The sequence below is a fragment of the Diceros bicornis genome, chromosome 22 (genome assembly GCF_020826845.1).
Source record: "Diceros bicornis minor isolate mBicDic1 chromosome 22, mDicBic1.mat.cur, whole genome shotgun sequence".
In the NCBI taxonomy this organism is placed as follows: Eukaryota; Metazoa; Chordata; class Mammalia; order Perissodactyla; family Rhinocerotidae; genus Diceros; species Diceros bicornis.
Window position 1 is genome coordinate 10336154 of NC_080761.1, and position 9722 is coordinate 10345875.

Genomic DNA, 9722 nt, shown 5'->3' on the forward strand with positions numbered 1-9722 from the left:
CAACCTAACAATTGGGAGAAGATATTTGCAAATCATACATCTGATAAGGGGTTAATCTCCAAAAAAATAAAGAACTCATGCATCCCAACAACAACAAAACTAACAACCCAATTAAAAAATGGGCAAAAGACCTGAACAGACATTTCTCTAAAGAAGATATACAGATGGCCAACAGGCACATGAAAAGATGTTCAACATCATTAACTATCAGGGAAATGCAAAGCAAAACTACAATGACATATCACCTCACACCTGTCAGAATGGCTATAATTAACAAGACAGGAAACAACATGTGTTGGAGAGGATGTGGAGAGACGAGAACTCTCATACACTGCTGGTGGGAGTGCAAACTGGTGCAGCCACTATGGAAAACAGTATGGAGATTCCTCAAAAAATTAAGGATAGAACTACCATATGATCCAGCTATTCCACTGCTGGGTATTTATCCAAAGAACTTGAAAACACCAATGTGTAAAGATACATGCAACCCTGTGTTCATTGCAGCATTATTCACAATAGCCAAGACGTGGAAGCAACCTAAGTGCCCCTCAAGGGACAAATGGATAAAGAAGATGTGGTATATATACACAATGGAATACTACTCAGCCATAAGAAACGATGAAATCCAGCCATTTGTGACAACATGGATGGACGCTGAGGGTATTATGCAAAGTGAAATAAGTCAGAGGGAGAAGGTCAAATACCGTATGATCTCACTCATTAAGTAGTAGATAATAACAACAACAAACAAACACATAGAGACAGAGATTGGATTGGTGGTTACCAGAGGGGAAGGGGGGAGGGAGGAGGGCGAAAGGGATAATTTGGCACATGTGTGTGGTGATGGGTTGTAATTAGTATTTGGGTGGTGAACATGATGTAATCTATGCCGAAATAGAAGTATAATGATGTACACCTGAAATTTATACAATGTTATAAACCAATGTTATGGCAATAAGCAAAAAATTAAAAAACAAACAAACAAACGTAAAATAGTTGAACATCTTGTTTTAATCCAAGCAAGATTTTGACTTCAGAAATCTGTGGAGGGTTGAGATACATCGGTGACTTTACAGTTTACCAAGTACTTTTGCATTTACAGTGGTATTTGGTTTTGCTGATAGCAAAACCAAAGGCATATAGGGGGAGCATTCAAGAATCAACAAAACAGGGCCGGCCCATGGCTTAGCGGTTAAGTGCGCGCGCTCTGCGGGCTCCGCGCGCTCCGCTGCTGGCGGCCCGGGTTCGGATCTCAGGCGCGCACTGACACACCGCTTCTCCAGCCATGCTGAGGCGGCGTCCCACATACAGCAACTAGAAGGATGTGCAGCTATGACATACAACTATCTACTGGGGCTTTGGGGGAAAAACAAATAAATAAAATTAAAAAAAAAATCAACAAAACAGGCTTTCTTTCTTAGGCTGGAGGGTCTACCTTTAGGCAATGAGACATTATCAATATATACCCAAGCAAATAAAGGTCCTAGACCCCCTGCTCAAAGCTGTAAGACACAAACTTCTACCTTAGGCAGTGTTACTGGAGGAATGAAAGAGCTGACAGGTCCTGGCATTTTCAAAATGGAAAAGGAAACAAAACAAAGTAAAAAGATCAGAGCTCCTGTGAAAATCAGATATGAGAAAGTTCAAACAAACTCAAATCAGGTTCCTACAGGTTCCTACTAACCTGACATCTGCTGAGAGTCGGGTTCCGTGTCCTTCTCGGTTGCGGTTAACTACAAACAAGGACAGACTTGGAGTCAAGGAGACCACTGATGTACAATTAGTTAGGTCCATTCAAAGGCATCACAGCCAGCAGTACAGGGGATAGGCACTCTGTTTTAAATGCTGCTTAAGACAAGAGGTTTATCTTTCTTGAATTTGGCTATTCTGTTTCCCCTCCAGCCCCTCAGCTAGAGGTGGTAACAAACTAGGAATTGCTGCAGAACAGAGAAGAAATATTCTTCCTTTTAGGTGGCATGCTGCTGTGGCAGAGACATGCTGCCACAGGACTTGAACTTAAAACCCCTCATTTTGATATATAAAAAGATTAGAAACAAAGCACAAGGTAGAGTTACAATTTCAGCTTGAGGCCAAAGTAGCTAACAATCTCCTAAACTGAAGCTCAAGTTACTTTGTTTAATTAGGAGCTTTAAAACAAAGTCAAGTTTTATAAAACTTATAGGATTATGTAACAATTAGCATACTAATATTACTCCCCCCCCCCACCCCGTTCTGATGGTCTCAAGAGAAAAACGAGTTTTCTTGATCATCTTTTTAAAATAAAAATCGTGGGCAGGTGGAGTTTTCAAGGTTCCCTCTGAGATTTGGGGAAGGAAGGAAGGAAACGGGAGGTGATAAAATTACAGATGATTTCATACCTTTTTCCAGTTCTAAACAGAAACCTACTTCTGCCTTCTGATAGACTGGTTTTCCAAAAAAGAGTTTGGGCTTTGCCTAAGAACCCTCCAGAGCCATGGTCCCGTCCATTTAAATGCAACCCCAGGAAGGTTAGTATAGCGATACATTTCATCTATAAACTTCAGTGTAAAATAACTGGATACAAACCGTTGGGTTCTTTCTCTCAACGGCAGCAAATATCTATGTACAAATGGGCATTACTTTTCTCAAAATTGGACTCCGTCCATTTCCTGAATTAACTTTCCAATTGTGGTTTGGCTACTTGTTTTCGATGGGTAGAATTGCAACTGTGATGAGGGAAGGGAATTCTTGCACTGGTTAGGTGGTCAGGCAAGGTTACCAACGGGCTCGTTCCGGATCCAGAAAGCGGAGCAGGTCATCTCCACTCCCCAGAACCGGATCATCTCTACACCCAGGAACTGGATCGTTCCCACTCCCAGAAATCCCCACTGCCCGCTCAAGATGGAAGGCAGTCACCGCCCAGCTCTCTGCCACCTGCAACTCTGGACTTGATTGTCCCCATCAGACCTTCAAAGGATCTGAATGTGGCCGACTTCTTCATGTCTCCAAGCTGCCTGCATATGGCAGAGCCCATAGTGAACAGGGCAGCTGACGTCTTTTGTTTCATGCAGGCGTTGGAGACCTGAACGTTGTGCCAGCTCTCGGACAGACTCTGCCTCAGCCCCACCAACGCCGTGCGGCCCGGCTTCCTCCTGAGCTCCACGCAGCGTCTCTCTTTGGCTGCCGGCGCGTGCTGTAGCTTTACAATTTCTGCCTCCAATTTAGTGAGCTCGGATATGAGCTCCTTTTGCTCGGCCCCTATGAGCGCCTCTGGTTGGGCAGTCGGGTGGATTAATATGTGCCCTTAGAGGTCTCTGTCATGGCGCCTGGCATGGACTGAGAAAAAAGATCTTCGTTAAGAGGGTCTAGGTCTAATTCTTGGTAGAGAGAGTCGAACTGGTGGCCAGTGGAGAAATAATCTTGGCCAGCAGAGTCGCAATCTAGGCCCGCGGAGTCAGACTCTCGACCGGTGGGGTGGGACTCGAGGCTGGACGGATCCATATGTTGGCCGGTGGAACTGACGCCTAGGCGGTGGGTGGACGCGTTGGCGGGCGAAGCGGACGCCTCTGCCCGCGAGGCCCATTTCTGGGGGTGTGTGGGGCAGGGGTGGGGGGAGGGCCGCGTCGGGGTCGCGGAGGCGGGGCTTCCGGTCGGAAAGCGGCCGTTGGAGGGACACGGCCTCGGCTCGGCGCCGCTTACTCTGGCTTTGGTGGTTGGATTTCACAGCGACCCTGTGAGGTAGGCAGTCCGCGGTTATTATCAGAGAGAAAAGGTTTCTTCCCCCTTGTCACAGTAAGTGACGGGTCCCGGCCTTCAAACCACGTCTGATTCCTCTTACGGACCTCCTTCTACCACACCCACACCGGCCATCCTCAAACCGTTGAAAATCGGTTGAACCCTTTGTACCAACAGAAGTTGACAAAAAAGCCCATACGTCACTCTCCCCATAGATATTCTCCAGCATGAACTCGAATATTTGCTGCCGTTTACAACTGCAAACGTTATTCCTAGCAGTCCTCACATTTCAGTAGTTGAGTTGATCTTCATTTAGGACGAGGGTGACGTTTCCTTTCAGCAGCCCTCCTACATAGGCTAATTAGCTTTTAAAAAAATACTTAGGTATATTTATAGAATAGAATTTTCCTCTCTGAAGTCCAAACATACTATCAGGATATTAAATTGGAGCTTATTATTCAACTATTATTCACTCTCTTTGGTGGTGTATATAATTGTGGCAAGAGTCCCTGGGGGAATCAAATTAGAATTCAGAATCTGGTTGAATCTGAAGAGCCAGCATCCCTCTCCTCCCAAGTGGTCATTTGTGTGAGTTGATATGCATGGGATGAAGGGGCTTGTTAGAGGAATTTTGTGCATAGATCCTCAGAGGTAGAAAAGGAATGACAGGGAGATGGAGGGGTGGAGAGAAGGGAAAGGGAAATGATCAAAAGATGTAGGAACATCCCTAGATTAAAAATGAAGATTCTTCCTGATGGAAACTTGAAGGCTGTATATATAAAGGCCGACAGTGGGTAGCAAGGGCTCCTTAAACACTGTATTTTGTTCCAGAGAATGGACTTTTCCATTGATGCTTGCAGAAACACTAGTGGTTCCAGAATTTCTCCTAGACTCTGAACCAGAAACTGCCCTTTTAATGCTGAAGATGAAGGGGAAAGAAGCCCATGAACTACGCTAAATAAAGGGCAATATGGGCAGACTTTAGGGGGAATTTTACAATGGAAGTTGTCCTCATCCCCTTTTTTCATTTGGATGAGGAAAGTGGGGGGAACAGATTCTCCCTTCCCAGAAGTTTTGACATTTGTCTTCTTTTTACGTGTTGGAGGATAGCGTGTTGGAAGATAAGTCCTAGGGGCAACAGTGGGGAGTAATCTAAGAGAAGAAAGTGGGCAAAGCTGGCATGTGAGCGAGAAAAGACTTGGTCAGTTACAGGGTGATGGATGTAGGTTGTTTGTGCTCTGCCAAGGAACCAAGGGCTTGGTGTGTTTCTCTAGTCAGGATCTAGAAATTTGGAGGATGCCTTTAAAGGGAGCAGGGGATTGTAAAAAGACAAGATTGACACTTACTTCTCACTATCCTCCTCCTTCCCAACCAACACACTTCCTGAATTGCAGCAATTCCAACAAAGACATAGACTGCTGCTAACATGTCTGCAGGGGACCCAGATTACTTGACCGTTAAGTAAGCAGGAAAATTTAGCAAGAAAATTTCTCTAGAAGATGCTCAAATTTTGAGTACCAGGAGATACGCCTTGCCTGAAGCGCCTGGGCACAGAGTGGACATCTACAGAAAGGACAGAGCTGAAGCAAATGGAAGGGCTGTCCCTGAGCATAGAGGACTCCCAGAAATAACTGGAGACCTGGGGAGGGGTGCTGAAGTCCTGAAGATTGACACTGAGGGTTTAGAACCAGAAAAATGTGGGGGCCCAAGCAGTTTGATCCATAGACTCCAGAGGCTTGGGGGCAATCAGGCTATTAATAGAAAACTCATGCTTTTTTAAGGTTATGACCATTGTGGTGGCTTTGCTAAGGCCTGGACTCTGCTCCCTAGTTGCTTAGCTATTCTTGTGTTAAAACTGCCATGCCTATTATGGCAACAGTATAATTACTTTATTTCCTTGATTCTGAGACACAATCAATTCTAAGACATATTTTTGTTTTAATAAGAGGTTTCTAGGAGGAAAAACCTACTATATTAAATCGTCCATTGATTGTAAGATGCAATCCCAATTTTAGAATCATTAAAATGCCGCAAAATGTGTATTTCAGAATTGAAGAAATACAATAGTAATGCAGCAAGCTACAAACACTAATGGCTCTGCTTGATTCTTCTACTGGAATTCAGAATGGACCTTCATTTGCACTGGTTCCTCTTCCCTTTCTAAAAGAAAGGACAGAAAGGAAATTAGCATTTCTTAAATATCTGCTATAATAATAAAAATAACAGAGACATCTAATATTTATTAACTGCTTATTATGTGCCAGGAATTGTTCTAAGTTCTTTCACATACGTTCTTTCATTTAATCCTCATAATAATCTTGAGAGGTAGGTATTAGAAATACTGTTAATATCTGTGAGACTCAGTTCCTCCATTTTTGCAGATCAGGAAACCAAGATGCACAGAGAATAACTTGTCTGAGGTAACATAATTATTAAGTAGCAAACTTAGGGTATTAATCTATAAACTTAGGGCTGCTTCAGTTTTTTTTAAATTCATTTTTAAACTTTTTATTCTCTTTCTTAAAAATTTTGAAAGATATCATGTATATAAATGTATATATATGTACCTTTAAAAATTATAAATATAAGTAACTATGTACTCACCACTCAACTAAGAAATAGTATGTTCCCACTGTTTTTGAAGCTCACTACATTTCCTTCTCATTCTCTTTCCTTACCCCTAGTTAACCTCTACTCCAAACTTGGGGTGATCATTCCTTTTTTGCCTTATAAGTTTTTACCACCTATGTATACAGCTGTAAATAATGTATTATTTAGTTTTGCCTGCTTTTGAACTTTATTTTTGCTGAGGTATAATTGACATATGACATTATATTAGTTTCAGGTGTACAACATAATGATTTGATATTTGTGTATAATGCAAAACGATCACCATAAGTCTAGTTAATATGTCACTGTTTTTGAACTTTATATAAATGGAATCATATCATGTATTCCTCTGTGACTTGCCCATTGTTTTTTAGATTCTTCCATGTTGGTGGTGTTGCTATAGTTTATTCATTTTCACTGCTGTATAGTAGTCCATGGTATGCATATAGCACAATGTATGTAAACATTCTATCTGTGAAAATTGTTTGCTGAGACGTTGACTGACTTGAAGATTGGTTTCTTTGGCTTCAGGCCTGTCTGAAGTCTATTCCTGTACATACACTTAATGTTTTCGTGTACATGTGACTTCATATTTGTTCCTAATAGACTCTTTCTTCCTGAAATATATCCTGAAACATATCTGAGGTCTTCTCTCTCCAGCTTCATTTCTTCTACTTGCCATCATGTACTTTATACTCAGGCATACTAAATTACTGCAGTTCTGAAAACAGCAAGTTCAGCATGCTCTTTTGCCTCTAGGCCTTTGTCCATGTTGCTTTCTGACTGGAATGCTTATTTCTTGGCTAACTCTTGCCCACCTATCAGGTTTGTCTGGTTACAAAAGCCTTCCTCTATGACATTCTAGTGTGGGGCTTCTTCTTGAGCTAACAGAGGGGGCTTCCAGCCATCATCTCAGGGTTTAGTCAGAGTTGGTTTTCCAAATGGTCCAACGTACTAATGAATAAAACCTCAGAGTTGCACTTGGTGCCTGGAAAGAGTGTATATAAGGTCTGTTTTGTATAGTAGTAACTGTAATGAACAGGAAACATGGAAATACCACTTAGAATTGTCAGTACCCAATTTAAAAATATCCTTAGGTTGGAGGTAGGGCACAAATCACATCCTGGGTGGTAAAAAAAGAAATGGGTGAATACATATTATTTTATTTGCCTTCAGGACTTTTGGCTAGATTCCAGAGGACTTTCTCCAAGAACAAGATACATTAGATGGAAAAAGCCAAATACCATATGATTTCACTCATATGTGGAAATTAAAACAACAACAACAACAACAACAAACAGACACATAGACACAGAGAATAGATTGGTGGTTACCAGAGGGGAAGGGGGGAGGGAGGAGGGCAAAAGGCATAAAAGGGCACATTTATACAGTGATGGATGGCAATTAGACTTTGGGTGGTGAACACCATGTAGTCTGCACAGAAGTCTAGACATAATGATGTATGCCTGAAATTTATATATTATAAACCAGTGTTACCTCAATCAAAAAATTAATTATAAAAAAACACCCCACTCTCTTTGCCTGGAGTGAGCTCTCTGGCATGAGAAAGAAACCTCTCATTTGGTTCCCTCTTTGTGTTTTTTGACACCAGCTGCTTATCTTTTGACATCTCACCAAGAAATACCTCAAGGGATGGTTGGAGATGGGAAGTAAAAATAAAATTAGTTGATTATATACTTAAAAAAAATAAGCTTTTGATTTTTGAGTAGTTGTAGATTTGCATAAAAGTTGCAAAGATCGTACAGAGTTCCCATATCCCCTCACCCAATTTCCCCTTTTATTAACATCTTACATTACTGTGCTACATTTGTCACATCTAAGGAACCAACATTAGTATATTTCTGTTAACTAAGTCCCATGATTTGGATCTCCTAGTTATTCCCTGATGTCCTTTTTGTAATCCAGGATTCCATCCACATGCCACATTAAATTTAATCCTAGTGTCTTCTTAGCCTCCTCTGGTCTGTGACAGTTTTTTGGACTTACCTTGTTTTTGATGACCTTGACAGTTTTGAGTAAGTGTTGGTCAGGTATTTTGTAGAATGCCTATCAATTTGAGGTGGTCTGATGTTTTTCTCATGGTTAGACAGGGGTTATGGGTTTGGGGGAGGATGACCACAGAGGAGAGCACCATTCTCATCACATTGTATCAAGGATACATGCTATCAACATGACTTATCACTGAGTCTAAATACTTTTTAATATCTTTAGTTAAGTGGTTGGATGGTGAGAGCATAGATGTTTAAGTTGGAAAAGTGAATTCAGATCATAGCTCCGTCATTTATTAGTGTGTGACTTGGGAAACAATCTCTATTCCTTCGTTTCCTCATCTGTAAAGTAAGGATAATAATAGTATCTACCTCATTAAATTAGTAAATACATGAAAAGCACTTAGAGCAGTATCTGGCACAGAGAAGTAGGATGTAAGTTTTGACTATTATTGATGTTATTGACTAACACGAGATTTGTGTATTTCTGTTGTATATGTCTTCCTGTCTTTCTTTGCCTCAGAAAATTATACTAATGGTTTTTAGTGATAAAAAGAAATCCCATCAACCTGGGTTTTAAATTTTGAACATGGGATGATCTTTGTCTTATTGTCTCTTGGAGTTTCGAATTTTCCCTAAAATACCATACTTTCCCTTAAAATTTGCATTGTCTGCCAATGAGAATCTTTTGCAGGAGACTCCTTTGAGTATTTTCATGATCATTTTGTTTGTATAATTCAGTTGTTAAACTTGTGCTATATTCTCTTATAATTTGAAAATTCTCTTTGGAGTGCTGGCTCTTTTAGCCATTGATCCACTGATATATTTCTGGTTCCCCAGGCCAATTCTAATTAATAATCTATGAAAAAGAGTTATTACTGTTTTTTTCCTTTTGGCCCAAGCAAAAGAATCCCAGGGTGTGTTTCAGCATTTATTAATATTACAAATGAAGATTTAATATTGTTCACTGCATAGTTAATTGTTGATCTTAACACCTCCAAATAGGGAGGACAATTGCATTTACAAATCTGTATGTCAGTTTTCTGATGCGTTTTCCAGTTTTCTATTTGTAATTCTCAGTGATAATTTTGAATACTGATTCTGAATATTAAAATATATTCTTTTGCTGTTAGGATTTCTGAAAATTTCATTTGAAACTTTGCAAAATGTTTTATACAAATCCAAATATGCATATTTTATTTATTTATTTATTTATTTATTTATTTATTTATTTATTTATTTATTTATTTATTTATTTAGTGAGGAAGATCAGCCCTGAGCTAACATCCATGCCAATCCTCCTCTTTTTGCTGAAGAAGACCGGCCTTCGGCTAACATCTGTGCCCATCTTCCTCCACTTTATATGGGACGCCGCCACAGCATGGCTTG

The 9722-nt window shown here is 40.6% G+C and overlaps 1 pseudogene; it reads right to left on the minus strand.

Moving 5' to 3' along the window:
• Positions 1–2231: 2231 nt before the first annotated feature.
• LOC131419948 (tumor protein D55-like) lies at positions 2232–9169 on the minus strand (annotated as a pseudogene).
• Positions 9170–9722: the final 553 nt, after the last annotated feature.